Genomic DNA, 18,029 nt, shown 5'->3' with positions numbered 1-18,029 from the left:
ACAAATTTTACAACATGTAACATTCGAGTCCCTTGAAGTCAAGGTCAAGCCATCGCAACGCAAACACCAAACCTTCTCATGGTCACCTATTGGCAATCGCCTCCTAGCCCGACTTGCACCTCTTTGTAGTTTTCCGGAGTGGGATTTGGAAGTGTTTGGGGAGCACCAATAAGTTCTTGCGAGATGTCTATTGTTGCACTTCTTTTGGCACCGATTTGTTGGTTGTGACTTATTGATCTGCCATCTTTTTCATTGGTTGATTTTGGTGCACCAACGCGATACAGCTTCTCAGCCACGTCTTCCAATGTTTGTATACCTTCAACAATAGTTGCACGGTCGAAGGTTCCTAACCCTTGCTCGAGACATTGAAGTGCTTTCACAACCGTTTGTATTTTGGAATTGAATGATTCAATCTCGGATGTTGTGGGGTTTGTCTCCTCAACTCATTCTACCTCTGCCTCCACTTCTATTTTTGTATTATGGTCCATTTGCATTTGGGTCGCGTATATGCCTCTCAATAATCATTCGGATACTGAGTAAATGCTTAAATTTACTCGCAATGTCTTGGCAATCACAATATGAACATTGGAGTGAGACATTATACCATAAAGTGGGAGTCTTCATGCTCAAGATTCTAAACCAATATCGGGCCTCGTCGACAATTTCCATTGTGGAAGTATTGTCGACATACCTTTCCAATATTCTCTCCGCTTCTTTAAGTTGGGACCTTTGATCCCTACAATTCGCACAGGGTGCAAACCGACCACTCTCACATATTTATTGTCGTTGCTTGTACCACTCTATTACCGTTCCTCCTATGCAAGTGCCAGTTTCACTGTCCCCAATTAAGACATGCAGAAGGTCGGTAATTGATCGGTTTATTCTTCCTCTCAAGGCAGTATACTTGATAAATTGCCAATGTCTTTCCACAATATTGGTAGTGTCAACGTGTCCATAGTTGAACATTCTACCAAACTTAGGCCAGAGTTTCCTCCACACACATGTCAGACCACACAATCCTCCTTCTATATATTGCCAAACACTGGGCTTGTTTGCATATTCTACCTTTAACTCCTCACACATCGCATTGAATGTGGATTCAGTAATGCATTGCATCAGTTGGCACATTCGTTGATAAAGATGGCTTCTCTGAGTTGCACTTACTTTTGGCAACAAGTTGTCCACCCATGACTTTTTGGCGTGAAACTGACACAACAGAAGTCGACAATGTGTTTGCGACGGTTGCCCATTTACAACAATCCAAGATTGACGGTCTGTTGCAACCACATTAGTTATGGCATTATATGATGTCCAACATTTATCAATCACTATCGCATTTGGCCTCACCGTGGGTATCCTTGCGAATATGACTCTCAAACAAGTTTCTAATGCGACTTGCTCATGGTTTGACCCCTTATCAGAACTACAAAGCATGTACCATAATGGGATCCTAATTCCCATGGCATTGGGGGCAACTGCTGCATATAATGGTAGCCCGAATTGGTTTGTTTTAAATGTCAAGTCGATTGCCCAAGAGTTGTTTAGGGTCAACCGCTCACACATTTCCAACATCCATTGATCTTGAAGTATCAAGATAAATGGTTGTTTGATGGGAGATCTTGATTCACCAAGCATGTAGGGTTGAACATGAACCACTTTCCCAAGATCTCGAAGTGCATAGGCATCTTGCATCATCAAAGCCCAATCAACCTTAGTCATGGCACTCCCGAATTTTAACCTATTTGCCATGTTATGGACCTCCTTTGGTATCATAAAGAACATATAGCTAACAAGCTCTAATGGACTAGCCTTGGACTTATGATATGTGTCCTTACTTATGCTCATTTGTGCCACATGCCTTGCACACACCCAACATCAAATAGGTCATCTTTGCAACAACTTATGACATTGGGGTGTACTAGCAAATGGTACACATCCGACCTACTACACGGTACATGATCACTATGAGATCCATATATTGAAATGGTAAGTGTCTCATTGTCAACACCGTCATTCATTCTAACGTCCACATGGAATGTGCACCCACATCGGGGTGTGCACCTGCTTTGTCGAGTGGAATTAGATGCAAGTCGAGATGTCCTAGCATGATGGCAACTATACCTAGTCACACACATACCCTTCTTGACTCCTTTCCTTAAACGTGTGTGGTACTTGGTTTGCAAATTTGTGAGCACATCATCTAACTGGTGGGTTTCTACCTTGATCACTTCTATGGGTAGGGTCTTGCTATATTTGGCCATGCTTGATCCCAAACCTTCTATCGGGTCGACCTTCGATACCATTTGGCAACCACAACTTGTAATGAGTGCTTTTACGTACTCCGGTGGGATGCCATAATCACGTACATCAGTCGCATAAACTAGCTTTTACTCTTTAAGAGTCTTTGAAAACGAGTGATGGGATGTGTCACCATGTGACGCTAATACTACTTCCCTTCATTTCTCGACGTATAATACTTGAAGATTAGGTGATGCTTTAAGGTAAATTGCACTTTCATTCCTGAGTATGCGATGACTCTTCATGCACCTCCATGCATGAAGTGAAAGAGGTGCTCCCCTCGTGACATCACGTAATGCTTTCAATGTTACCTTAACGTGTCCCAATAAATCTATAACCATCAAATTATACGAACCTCTTGAAAATGCAAAATACCTGGGGGAACAATACATGAAGGGATCGACTGCCTCATCCTCACAATCGGAATCTAATGACTCAAAAGGAATCTCCAATTCATCCTCAAATACAAACGATGCATTGGACGATCATGATGTATCCTCCGATTCATCTTTCGACATGGAGAAGACACCATGATGCATTGTGCTCTCCACAACAAATACAATATGATCGAGAATGCCAGTGATTGAGGTGAATTAAGTCAATGTGAGAGATTATGTGAATGAATGAAGTGAATGAATTCAAATAATTCACATGAATGGAGTGGATTATTTCAGTTCTTCTTCAATGATTTAGTTCGAGAATGTTTAGGGCTATTAGTGAACAATCGAGAATGAGGGTGAATGAAATGAGTGCGAGTGATTAATAGACTGTTAAGGAAGGGAGTGAGTTCAATCCTTAGTGAATGAATCTACCTCTTAGTGCATGCTACTGAATTCGGTGAATCAATTTGTTGTAGTCATTAATATGATCGTTGAAACGCCATCATTACACGTAGTTGGGCAATTGACTATTAATGAGTCAGGCTCCTCTTTAATCAGTCGGGCTCCCTTTTTGAAATTAGTCGGGCTCCTTGTTAATCAATCGGGCTCCTCATTAATTAGTCAGGCTCCTCATTAATCAGTTAGGCTCCCTACACCAAAATTTTTTGTACATTGCTTTGTCTACCTTCTCCATTATTGATTAGTATTGCATTGTCTAGTATTTCATTATTGTACATTACTTTGTCGGCAATCTCCATCATTGACTAGTATTGCATTTACTACTTTTGCATTATTGTACATTGCTTTTGATACCTTCTCCATTATTGACTAGTATTGCATTATTGTACATTGCTTTTGAATAAGATTCACATTGAGTCACACACAACCAGAATGAGATTCAAATAATAAGACTCACAACCAAAATGTACATCAAATTGAGTCATATACAACCAAAATGAGATTCAAATAATAGGACTCACAACCAGAATGAGATTCAAATAATAAGACTCACAACTAGAATGTACATCAAATTGAGTCATATACAACCAGAATGAGATTCAAATAATAAGACTCACAACTAGAATGTACATCAAATTGAGTCATATACAACCAGAATGAGATTCAAATAATAAGACTCACAACTAGAATGTACATCAAATTGAGTCATATACAACCAGAATGAGATTCAAATAATAAGACTCACAACTAGAATGTACATCAAATTGAGTCATATACAACCAGAATGAGATTCAAATAATAAGACTCACAACTAGAATGTACATCAAATTGAGTCATATACAACCAGAATGAGATTCAAATAATAAGACTCACAACTAGAATGTACATCAAATTGAGTCATATACAACCAGAATGAGATTCAAATAATAAGACTCACAACTAGAATGTACATCAAATTGAGTCATATACAACCAAAATGAGATTCAACTATTTACCAGATATTACAAAAAAGTTGGCAATCCGCATGAGATCTAGTAAATCGAGATCATATGTTTGATGTTACAAAGTACAACATGCTAGTGATTAAAATAACCCTATGCCTAGAGTCCTTCGTGTCCATTTTGCCATGATTTTCCGAAGGAGCTCCACGTCTTCGAATCCAAACCATTGCTCCTTACCCTACACCACAAGATGCCATCAACCTAAGCCCTTACAAAAACAAATGCTCAAATTCAATTCTCATAAATACTTACAAATTGATCGGACTCAAATCCTTGAATGAACTCCTCAACCAACATTTGAATGGTTTGCATTACATAATACCCACAATCCATCCCATTAGGTTGGGTTGGGATATGCAATACCTGGAACCGCTCATTGTTGATGATGCAATGGTCGTGTGTGGCGCTAGAGATATGTCATACAACCAAATCACCCAATGTCTTCATGCTAGCAGTCGGATGATTATTTAGTGGATCAGAAAAAACAATTGGGCTCCTCACCTTGGCATCGAGACCTATAGGAGTCTGTCGCAGCTTCAACCAAAGCACCCAATGCCCTGAGTGCAATATTGGAATGAAGACATATTCTCGTTCAGGGACCCAAGTGAGTATTTCTTCACCCTTATCACTTTGGCCTTCTAGTTGTACCCATAGTGGATCCACAATATGAAACCACTTGTTGATCTCGGGGGGCAACGAGTAATCCATCCATAAGTGGAAGAGGGTCATCATCCATGTGGATGCCATCTCCCCTACAATGCACAACGAACATAGTTCTACCTCCGTCAAAAAGACTGCTAGATCTAGTTGTCGGCAAGCCACCTGGAACCTGTTTATTAGGCCAGATTAGGAACTACAAAAAAAACATGAAGTTAACTATTGATCTCATGCCCCCACCATAATGGTATACCTAGTGAACTTATTTCTTGTTGTGTTATCCCATGTTTTCGTGATTGTCCCAGGACCAACAAAGACAATCTCAATGTTTGCATCCTCATCTGTGTCAGATAATGTAATGAACGACAATTTACTGTTACGGGCATGACCATATAATATCCCGTGGTGAGAATTTACCGTAGTATTCTATACACGTGGATAAGTGTGAGGGTTAAACGAGAGTGTAAAGAAGGGGAGGATTACTTTTTGTTGAGAGACAAGCTCAACATCGGCCGGATCGGCAGAAGAAGCCGAGGACTAGATTGGTTGGGACCGATCGGTTAGGCCGAGTGCGTAAACCGGGAGGCCGTTAGGAAAGATATTCCGTGAGGAATATATTTGGGAGTTAGTGTAGGAGCTCTTAAAGAGCATTGAAGTACGGCTAGTACTTCGGTTAGTCCTTCGAGGACTTGTATAAAAGTGTTCATGGAACACACATATGTATACAGTAGTGAATCGAGATTTTGTTAGTTGTTGAATATAGTTCTTGTGTTCTCTCTCATTCTCTCTGTCTCTCCCGCGTATACTGCGTAAGCTCAAGCTCTCCATTAAAACCTGAGTTTTCTTCCTTCTGTTCGGTCTTCATACCTGCTTCCGCACGCTACTTTCTACACTTTTAAATCTTCGGGATTGAGACAACCCATTAGGCCAAGTATGAACTTGCCTAGGGGCCTTGGGTATCGTTATAAATAAGTGGCCTAGCTACCCTCATTTGATTATCTTGTTGACTACGTCGAGACTCTGTCTTGTGGTGGGTCAACTCTTGTAGCGAGCGCGCCAGCACCAGGTACGACTTGACGCCACGACGGTGGCATGGGACGCTGATCGAGGCTCGAGTCCGTCTCGATCCCTTCGCTCGGGGGTGGTCGGGTGGATCGACACCCTTCTTTCTCTCTCCCCTTTATTTCTATCTACCTAGATCTATCCTTATCTAATGCTTACTTTAGTACATGTCTCTAATATTTGGTATCCGAGCCTATGTACTAATCTTTCTTTTGTTGGTCTTATCTTCTCGATGGATGACGATCGAACGTTGTGCGGTTGGCCTTCATGCAGACGAGGATCAACAAGGAACTTCGGTAATCTTTCTTGTTATTTTTTGTCTATTTTTTCTTCTCCCATCTAATCATATGTATGGTTAATATGTAGATTATTTTCATTAATTAAATGATGTTGTAGTGGTATTTAATTGGTTATCTAAAACGTTTACATATATGCTTGAGGTCAATACCTTGTTTGACATATAGATAATATGTGATGAGTGTCGTATGCGTAAGAGGTTAATACCTCAATTACGTATTACGTTCACGAACATATGTTGCGTTTGCGTATGAGGTCAACACCTCGATTTTGTTGTAAATGATATGCGTTTGGTCTCGTATGCGTAAGAGGTCAATACCTCAATTTCGTATTACGTTGAACCCTTATTTTTGGATGTCTCGTGTGCGTAGAGGTATATGCCTCGATTACGTCATTTTTGGCTATTAAATATAACGATTTCTTTAATATAGGCATATGTGGTCACGTGTATACGTAGTTGATCGTATATATGTGATAATATACATATGTGTATATAAGTTATTACGTGATTTTAAATCAAATGTTTTCCTTTTCGGGGAAAGGTTCTTGGTGGCCGTCCTCACATTTTTGTGAGAATCGTGTTGTCACCATCCTTTTTTCTTTCAACAATTTTTTATTGTTGAAATCCCCGTTGGTGACTTCGATATTTCGTTACGTAAAGAAACGCCAATAGCCATAATGATGTTGAGTACCAGGGTCCACTTTTTTCTTGCGGATTTGGATTTTAGGCCTCCTTGGTTGTTGGGTTGTCGATTCTAACAGTTGGTCTTGACCACCATCGATCTCGACATGTGCCTCATCTTCTGGCATGGGAATTCCATGATTCTTACACTAAAATTCATACATAAGATTCACACATAATCATTCACACACTAGATTTAGACTCACATAAGATGCACACATAATCATAAACCATACTTACATAAGCTTCAGACACAACTGCAATCTTCAACTTCAAATTTGCCATCCTATGCTCCTTTCCCTCGTCATACCTGGCCATCTCTTGGCTAACGAATTGAGCAATGAAATCGACCTCCTTGGATGTTTGAAGTGCGTCCAGAGTGGCTTTGAAGATCTTAATCGCTCTTGTCCTCAACTTCCTTATGTGTGATTGGCGTGATCTGTTGTACTTTAGCTCTGGATCCAAAAAACGCTTTATTGATCGTTGTCTTTCGTAGTGGGTGAAGAATGACGTGGCTATACTCCTCATGGAGGTCGATTTCTCTTCTTCTTCTATCTTTAGCCCCCGAGGCAGTGTTACACGGATGCCATGTGCCTTCTGTAAGTGAGCCTCCATGTCAGCTTTTTTGTGAAACCATCGTACCTCTTTTCTACATGAATCTCCAACGATACATGTGCGACATTTGATACCTATCGAGTCTTTTCCCGCCTTGAAGAGGGACATAGGGTCCACTACAACAATGGTGTGACATTTGCATTAGAAAAACCCAATATATACTTACTTCAATAATGATTATAAGAATGTACATCAACTCACCATTTACATTGATATCTTCAACACCTGGCCCCACGTCATGTATGGGGTTCATATCCATGTTCGAGTCTTCAGTAATGATGTTTTCAGCATCCATATTGTTGGATTTGGGGCACCTAGCACCCTTTATTACAAAAACCCTAAACCATCATTCAAGTTAGCACACAAACATCACTATTTATACACAATATATACTTGAGAAATAATTTAGGCCATACCTCCCTTCATAGGGTATTGTTTCACCCCAATCCACATCAAAGTCTATGAAGGTCTTGGACCGACTAGCCATTTGTACAAAACACATGCCATTTTCAAAAACCACCAATGGATCTACGATCATATTTGAACATCTAAAAATAACTTAGAATTACTACTAATTGTATCAATCTTACTTTATAAGACATCCCAAACTAACTTGAATGGTTTTTATAAATCAAATTGATGCAAAAGATTGACCCTTTCATTTGTAAGGATAATAGTCAAATCACTTTCATTGCTTCCAATTGTTAAGCTTTTCAAACATTAAGAATGCAACCAAATGTAGAGACAAGAAGAATTTATAAAGGGGCTTCAGGACCGTGAGTATGCTGTGCCCATAGAGAAGCTCATTGTGGTTGCTTTAGTGGACAACTTAAACACTTAACCTATCATACTTCAAACTATGCAAGAGAACAATTACATGAATATGCCATGCTCATAGAGAAGCTCATCATCATATTTTACGAACAATCTAAACGCTTCAGATTATGTGAGAGAACAATTTCATCATGATCCTATCCTTCATCGTATTATGATATTGAGGAGTTTATGGACTATTAAATGGACTCTATGTTTTGTTTAGGTTTTTTCTTATTACCTAAGTTTCTCAAGAGTATGTCACCAACTTGAGAAGGAAGTATTGCAACATGGCCAAAACTGGAGAAGACTATTTTTGTCTGGGTTGATTGAATACAAAATGGAGTAGGATACACCATAAGAACATTATTGTTATCTCATGGAGGATTTTAAGTAACATAGTTGTTGTCACATTAGCATGCATAACCTTCTAAGTAGTTCCTCATTCATCAAAAAACCGAGTACATAGAAACATTGTGAATCAGCTTAACGGCTAGAAAGACTCATTTAGGATCAATATCATATAAAAAAAAATCTCCAACAATTCCAAGAGAAAAATACACGGGCATGTCATCTTCAGTAAATAGGATGAGATTTCTGAGCTTTCACAAATTGAACACACAAATCTTAATCAATTCATAAATAGACAAGAATATATGATACATACCACTGGACATCAGGACAACAGGTGCTCGCGGACAACAGGTGGTGCGCCTCGCTGAAGAACCCTAAACCCTAAACCTCTGGCTACCTGTTTGTAAACAGGCAAAAATGACAGGTATGGGTTTTTATACTCAATCCTAAACTAATGAGTCGGGCTCCCTTTCACAGAGTCAGGCTCCTTCTTTAATGAGACGGGCTCCCCAAAATTTGGACTTTTGATGGCACGCTTTTTCTTCATCCACATTGGACCGCAGTGAATGAGTTTAGGACTCCAGCTTGTCTAGGTTCATTCACAAACCGCCTCTGAAAATCATAATCTCATAAGGGGGATTATGTTCTTGATTCATACCGATCAATGAGTTCCTTCCTTATGGTCTTTTCGTTTAACATGGGTGGCTTGGGTTAGAACAATGGATCCGAGGAAATGACGTGACTACTCAAGTTTGTTTTAATTCAGGAACAATAATTCTCTCGGCACACCCTCCAATGAGCCATGAAAAGAGAATCATTCTATTGACTCTTGAGGAATGAGTTTAGAAATTGTGGTTCTATGACTAGATAGCGGTGGCTTAGATTAGAACACACGATGTGATAAAAATGAGTTTTCTAGGTTTATGGACACTCTAAACAAACTACGTAGTGAATTGAGACAAAGGGATCTTATTGTTGTAAGTGATGGTAATGACTTGGTCGACTACTATGTGAGGTTGGTCGACTTATGTAGAATATGTATATGGATCTTGTTGGTAGGAACAAGCAAACATGAAACAAGTAAGAAAGATATTGCACTGTTTAATTACAAGACGAAGATGGAGTGGGAGAAATAGACATTTACACAGTAGGTTGAGAGAGAAAGATAGTTGTTAGAGCTTAGCTACTAATGTAAGCATATGATAAGGATAAAAGATAAATAAATAAGAAAGAGAGAGAGAAAGAAGGGTGCTGATCCACCCGACCACCCCCAAGCGAAGGGATCGAGACCGACTCGAGCCTCGATCGGCATCCCATACCACCATCGTGGCGTCGAGTCGTACTTGGTGCTGGCGTGTTCGCTACAAGAGTTGACCCACCACAATTTCAGAGTCTCGATGTAGTCGATAATGTGTCAAATGAGGGTAGCTAACCCTCATATTTATAGCCAGACCCAAGGCCCCCATGCCAGTTCACACTTGGCCTAATGGGTTGTCTCAATCCTGAGGATTAAAAGTAATCCTCCCCTTCTTTACACTCTCGTTTAACCCTCATGCTTTATCCACGTGTATAGAATACTATGGTACAATGTTACCATAGGATATTATATGTAATGCCCGTAACATACTGCCCCTCTTTAAAACATTGCACTCTTGCAATGGAAAGTTAGGGAAGTTAGTTCTAAGAGTATTTTCACGTTCCCATGTGGCATCTTTTATAGACTCATCCATCCATTTAATTTTAAATTCTCGGATTATTTTAGAACGTAATTTTTTTGTTTTAACATCGAGAATTCTTTCTGGTACATGTGGTTTAGAAGATACTTCTTCAGAAGTAACCAGAGTTTCAGTTGTCACTGTATTGTCGCCAGAACCAAGAAGTTCTTTTAGACGACTTACATGAAAAATTGGATGGATTTCAATGCCATCATGAAGAGCGAGACGATAGGTTGATGAACCAATGTGTTCGAGGACTGTAAAAGGTTGTAAAAGAGTACGTGTGCGGAAGCGTATGCGTAAGAATACAAAGTACACGGTTTGCTAGTACGAGAGTTTGGTAGAACACAAAAACCACTGAGAAAAAGAGGGAGAGACAGAGAGAGAGAGCAGAATATGCAAAACTATATTCGAAATAATTCTCTGTATGTTCCCTGTGTACATACTTCATGCTTAGTGAGCACCTTTTATACAAGCCCCGACTATTGGGCTGAGACAAGTACTGACAATACTTGACCGCTCATAAATGAGTCTTCTACACTAACTCCCAAAAATATTCCTTATGAGGAATAACGTTCTAACGATCTTTCGGTTTAGACACCGCCATGACCATATTTTGCGTACGGTTTTACGCACCCAGTCTACGTACTAGGTTACGTACCCGTTTACGCACCCAATGTTGAGCTTGTCTCTCAACAATCCCCCTCAAGCTCAACTTGAGGTTCCATCTACTTTTCCGGATCTTCGCTCCGGCCTCTCCTGGCTTCATGCCTCATTCGTGCTCCTCGACTCGTCCGATTCCGCGTGCTTCGACCCTTCCGGTCGGCTTGTCTGCTCATGTGGCCTTTGTCATCTCCCTTGCTGTCGCGGTGTTGGCGCCTCTTCCGCTGCCCTTTCCTCCGCTTGGCCCTCAGTCGATTCGTAATGTCGGAATCGAACATTTCGATTAAATCGGTCATTTCCGATTTAATTCCTCTTTCACCCGAATTGGCTGTCTCAAATTTGTCTTATGTTTTCAGGCCCTTGACAACATCAGACCATGTCTTGGTCTTAGCCTTTATGCCTTTCTTGGCTTTGTTTCCCTTTTGTTCGGCTGTTTTCGGCTCTTCCTTTTGATTACGGCCCCCGTTTTCTTCTTCGGCTTCTTCAACCAGTCCAAAATCGAATTCTTGATCCGATTCGGCATCGCAGTTACTATCGCTCCTTTCACGCTCTTGTTCCTGTTCCTATCTCCCCCTCAAGTTCGGTGTGTCGAGGTGATGCAAACCGAGCTCACCCGAGAAATGCCGTAACTTGTCGAGACCAAGGGGCTTGGTGAAGATGTTGGCAACTTGCCGACCCGTCGGAACATACACCAGTTCGACCTCACCAGAAAGGACATGCACGCGGACAAAGTGATAGTGTACCTCAATGTGCTTGGTCCGGGCGTGGAACATAGGGTTCTACGCAAGGTGGATGCTGCTGAGGTTGTTGTAGTAGATCGTTGTTGGATCGGACACCTCTACGTGCAGATCCCGTAATAGCCGTTTTAACCAAATGACTTCGCACGTAGTGACAGTCACCCCTCGATATTCAGCCTCCGTGCTCGATAGTGCTACTGTCAACTGCTTCTTATTGCTCCATGCAATCACCGCACTTCCCAATGAGTATGCGTATCCGGATGTAGATCTACGATCGTGGGCATTTCCGGCCCAATCGGCATCCGTGTAGCCAACTAACTATTCGGCTACATTTGCACGATACAACAATGCCATGTCTTTCGTGCCGCTGACATATTGTAATATCCTTTGCACGCACTGAAAGTGTTCGGTCGTGGGCTACGACATAAATTGACTAAGCATTCCGATCGGATAGTTGAGGTTCGACCGAGTGATCAAGTAGATGAGGCTTCCGACAATCTGTTGAAACCGTGTCGGGTCGCATGCCTTTCTCGAATCTCGGCGAAGCTTTACGTTTCTATCCAGCAGGGTCAAGACGAGCTTACAATCTGCCATCCCGAACTTGAAGAGCATATTCAATGCGTTGTCTTGAAGATTCCAAGCCATTGGGGGAAATGTCGCCAAATGCATGGGAATGCGGGTGTGCACAAGTGCACCCCTATTTTGTACTAATTTATGTAAGTACTATCAGGAAATCGGTCTCTCCTGATGGGACCCGGTGATGAATGAAGAGGACTTGGTGAGAACCAGAGAGATCCGAAAACCGGAGGAGACCCGGTGAGAACCGGAAGAGAGACATATTTGTAAATATGTCTTGAGCAAGCCTATTGAGGCTATATTTGTAAATAGCCCTAAGTTCATATAAGTATAAATATGCCTTAGGGCAATCACTTTACATGCGTGTTGTTATTATTGTTGTCATATATTGTTGTACAAAGCGAGAGCGACTTAGAGAGAGTTTGAGATACAGAGAAATACTCTATTGTAACCGTCAGTTGGCGAAGAAACAGAGCTCGAGGTCGTTGCCTCCAAGTCCCCGATTGTACCCTCTTTTCTTTATAGCGATAGTTGGAGTCTGTGAGCTCCCGTGGTTTTTCCCATTCAGGGTTTTCCACGTAAACATCCTGTGTACTCTCTTTTATGTGTACTTATATTCCCATTCCTGTGTTGCACTCTTATCGAAGTAATTCAAGACTCTGTCATGGCCAAGTAGTATTCCTCACAATCTGGTATTAGAGCGAACAACACAGGAAATGGAAGAATTGTTCGGCAGCATGTTCAAGCTCACCGGCTCCAACTACTCAGTGTGGAAGTCGAAGATGAGGGATATGCTGGTGGTTAAAGATCTTTGGTTGCCGATTCAGTTCGAGGACAAGAGACCAAATAAGATCGACGCCATAGTATGGGAGGTGATGCACATGGAGACGACAGCATACATCCAGTGCTTCATTGACATGAGCTTGTACAACAACTTCAATGAAGAGAGCAAGACTCATGAACTCTGGGAGAAGATCGACATCATGTTCCAGAACAAGAATGTCGTTAATTGGGTTTCGGTATTCCGAAAGCTAGTGAGGCTCTGGTACCAGGACAGCTCCAGTATGGTGGAGCACATGAATTCCTTCCAGGGGCTGATACATCAAGCAATTGTGTTGGAAGTACCTCTCGCCGATGAGGTACTCGCATTGCTCTTGCTCGGTTCCCTCCCGGATAGTTGGGAGACGTTAGTTGTCACGTTGGGCAACACCGGGTCGGAAGGAAAACAGTTGTCCTAGCAAGGATAAAATCAAGCTTGCTAGATGAAGAAGCTCGCCGGAAGGACCAGGAGTTCGGAACCGATCCAAAGGCCTTGGTCACGGAAGATGACCACAACCGGGGAAGAGGCCGGTATCGAAGTCCCCAAAATCGGGACAAATCGGGGATGAGCTCGAAGTCAAGGGGGAGGCCCACATGCTTCTATAGTGGGAAGCTGGGACACTTCCAGAAGAATTGTCGGCATTTCCGGAAGGAGAAAGAAACCGGCACTACCGATTTGAAGAAGAGTTTGGACCGAAACGGTTCGGACCGGAGAGGCCTGGATCGGAAGGGAACATTGGCAATCACGACAAGTGAAGAACAATTGATGCTCATTACCAAAGAGAATGAGTTAAACCTTGTTGGCGATGAGACAACATGGGTTGTCTATTCCGAAGCGTCGTTTCACCTGACACCGGATCGGAAATGCTTCTCATCTTACACAATTGGTGATCATGGTTGTGTCGAGATGGGGAATGAAGGTACATGCCGAATTATCGGCATAGGAGATGTGTTGTTGATGACATCAACCGGATGCAAATTGTTGATGAAGGATGTCCGAAACGTTCTAGAGGTTCGACTGAACCTGATATCAGCCGGTCGGCTAGATGATGAAGGCTACATGGGCAACATCCGGAACGGTGTTATGAAGTTCAACAAGGGAAGCTTGATAGTAGCTCAAGCCCAGAAGATCAACACATTGTACTTCATGAATGCCCAGATATGCCATGAAGAAGTGAACATAGCATCCGACACTACTAGTGAGCTGTGGCACAAAAGACTGTGTCAAATGAGTGAGAAGGGGATGAAGAGGTTTGCCGAAGACAACCTCATTCCGGTGAAGGACGTGCAACTTGAGAAGTGCACTGATTGCTTGGCCGGAAAGAAAAACCGAACCTCCTTCCGGTCAAGACCACTGATGAGATGGAATGCACCACCGGAGTTGATGCATACCGATGTGTGTCAAGTGGACACGAAGTCACATGACGGATCGCAGTACTTCGTGACGTTCATAGATTACCACAACCGGAAGTTGTGGGTCTCACCATTGAAGACGAAGGACTAGGTGCTATCCATCTTCAAGGAGCTCCACACGAGAGTGGAAAGAGAAACTGGCCGGAAGTTGAAGGCGGTTCAAGCAGATAACAGAGGAGAATATCGGGGGTAGTTTGAGGAGTACTGCCGGTCGAAGCGAATCCGGCTCAAGTTTACTGTGTCGAAGACGCCGGAACTAAACGGGTTGATTGAAAGGATGAACCAAACCATAATGGAGAGAGTCCGAAGCATGCTAGCACATGCAAAGTTACCCAAGACGTTTTGGGTTGAGGCACTGACGACGGCGACCTATGTGATAAATAGATCACCCTCAGCACCCTTGGAAGGAGACTCACCTCAAAAAGTATGGACCGGTAAAGATGTATCTTACCGGTATCTGAAGGTGTTCGGGTGTCTCGCATATGTGCATGTTGCAAAGGACAAGAGAGCAAAGCTAGATCCGAAGTCCAGGCCATGCATATTCCTTGGATACGGCGATGATGAGTTCGGTTAACGGGTGTGGGATCTGGTCGACAAGAAGGTGTTCCAGAGTTAGGACAGTCTTCATGGAAGACAAGACCATTGCCGACTAGGAGTCAGAGAAGAAGGTGATGAACTCTAGGTCATTCAATGAAAACCGACTTGAGGACACAAGGATTTACCTGGTTGAAAACCGGATGCTAGCCGGTAACCGGATGACACTCGACGAACCAACCGGATATGGACAAGAAACCGAACCGATCAAAAAAGAAGAAGAAGACATCGGAACCGAAACTGGACAAGATCCTGAATCAGATGAGGATGAGGAACAAACGGAGGAACTGGCAACCAAAAACCAAGGACGGAGATATCCTCTCCAAGAGAGAAGAGCCCCCCGGAGATTTCCGGATGCAGAGCATGTGTTGCTAACCAATGAGGGGGAGCCGGAAAGCTTCGAAGAAGCAAAGAGAGACACCACAACCGCAAGTGGTTGAGTGCCATGCAAGATGAAATGGATTCCCTTCATGAGAACCACACATATGAACTGACGGAGTTGCCGAAAGGGAAGAGAGCACTCCGGAACAAGTGGGTGTACAAGTTGAAACCAGGAGATGCTGGAAAGCCATCCAGGTATAAGGCCTGAATCGTGGTGAAGGGCTTCCAGCAGAAGAAAGGAGTGGATTTCAATGAGATGTTTGCCCTGGTAGTAAAGATGACATCCATCCGAACGGTATTGGGCATAGCGGCAATCATGGACCTTGAGGTAGAGCAATTGGATGTCAAGATGACATTCCTACATGGCAACCTCGAAGAAGAGATCTACATGCATCAACCGGAAGGATTTGAGAAGAAAGGGAAGGAGCACCTGGTGTGCCGGCTGAAGAAGAGCCTACACAGACTAAAGCAAGCTCCCCGGTAATGGTATCGGAAGTTCAACTCCTTCATGACCAACCAAGGGTACCACAAGACGCAGGCCAATCACTGCGTGTTTGTGAAGAAATTTGATGGAGGAGATTTCTTGATACTCCTCCTATATGTGGATGATATGTTGATCGTCGGACGAGACCAGATGCTGAAGAAGGCTCTGAACCAGACCTTCTCAATGAAAGACTTGGGGCCAGCAAGACGGATATTGGGAATGCACATCATCTGGGACCGTTCGAAGAAGCTGTTGTGGTTGTCACAGGAGAAGTATGTGACAAAGGTGCCTCAACGGTTCAACATGTCGGAGGCGAAACCGGTCGAATCGACACTTCCGGCAAACTGCAAGCTATCCGGAAAAGAAAGCCCGAGGACAAAGGTGGAGAAGACGGATATTATGAAGATACCATATGCCTCTGTCGTCGGGAGCTTGATGTACCTGATGGTATGTACCCGACCGGATATTGGATATGCAGTCGGAGTGGTGAGCCGGTTCATGAGCAATCCCGGAAGAGAGCATTGGAACGCGGTCAAGTGGATACTTCGGTATCTGAAAGACACGTTGAGTATGTGCCTTCGGTTTGGCTCTGGAAAACCCCAACTCAATAGTTTCACGGATTCGGATATGTCGGTTGATACAAATACTAGCTGGTCGACATCCGGATATATGATGACTTATGCAGGGGGAGCTGTTTCGTGGCAGTCGAGGCTGCAGAAGATGGTTGCATTGTCAACCATAGAGGCGGAGTACATGGCAGTTGTAGAAGCCGGCAATGATATAATCTGGATGAAGGACTTCATCGGAGAGATAGGGATCCAATAGGAGGAATACCTATGTCGGTTGATACAAATACTAGCCGGTCGACATCCGGATATATGATGACTTATGCAGGGGGAGCTGTTTCGTGGCAGTCGAGGCTGCAGAAGATGGTTGCATTGTCAACCATAGAGGCGGAGTACATGGCAGTTGTAGAAGCCGGCAATGATATAATCTGGATGAAGGACTTCATCGGAGAGATAGGGATCCAATAGGAGGAATACCGGCTCTACTGTGATAGTCAAAGTGCCATCCACCTTGCAAAGAACGCGGCCTACCATTCCCGGACGGAACATATCCAACGGAGGTACCACTGGATCCGGGAGAAAGTAGAAGATCAAGAGTTTGTGCTAACAAAGATCCACACGGAGGAGAATGGGTCAGATATGCTAACCAAGGTGTTGACAACCGACAAGCTGGACGCGTGCCGAAAGCGGATCGGGTTGACGAGACATCCCATGCTGAAGTGAAGGGGGAGATTGTTGGGAAATCGGTCTCTCCGGTTGGGACCCAGTGATGAATGAAGAGGACCCGGTGAGAACCGGATGAGAGACATTAAGCCCCTTCGAGCATTCATATTGGACACTCACTCACACCTCCTCGTATCCATCCACATGCACACACGTGTGCATGTGTTCACATACGTATAGACTCACAATTACATTTATGCCCCCTACACATACACAACATCATGATAACATTCGACCCTCGCTCATCACACTTGACTCTCCGTACATCTCGTACGGGGTAACAAATATGTCTTGAGCAAGCCTATTGAGGCTATATTTGTAAATAGCCCTAAGTTCGTATAAGTATAAATAAGACTCAGGACAATCACTTTATGTGCATGTTGTTATTATTGTTGTCAGATATTGTTGTATAGAGCGAGAGGGACTTAGAGAGAGTGTGAGATACAGAGAAATACTCTGTTGCAACCTTCGGTTGGTGAAGAAACAAAGCTCGAGGTTGTTGCCTCCAAGTCTCCGATTGTACCCTCTTTTCTTCATAGTGATAGTTGGAGTCTGTGGGCTCCCGTGGTTTTTCCCATTCAAGGTTTTCCACGTAAACATCCTGTGTACTCTCTTTTGTGTGTACTTCTATTCCCATTCCTGTGTTGCACTCTTATCGAAGTAATTCAAGACTCGGTCGTGGCCGAGCAGTATTCCGCGCTATTCCTTACAAGTACTAGGTGTCGGTAGGGTTTGTGGAT

The sequence above is a fragment of the Azolla caroliniana genome, unplaced genomic scaffold (genome assembly GCF_043228905.1).
Source record: "Azolla caroliniana isolate FFs.n. ecotype wild unplaced genomic scaffold, voAzoCaro1.0.p SCAF_12, whole genome shotgun sequence".
NCBI classification, from domain to species: domain Eukaryota; kingdom Viridiplantae; phylum Streptophyta; class Polypodiopsida; order Salviniales; family Salviniaceae; genus Azolla; species Azolla caroliniana.
This window is presented reverse-complemented; position numbering follows the sequence as displayed.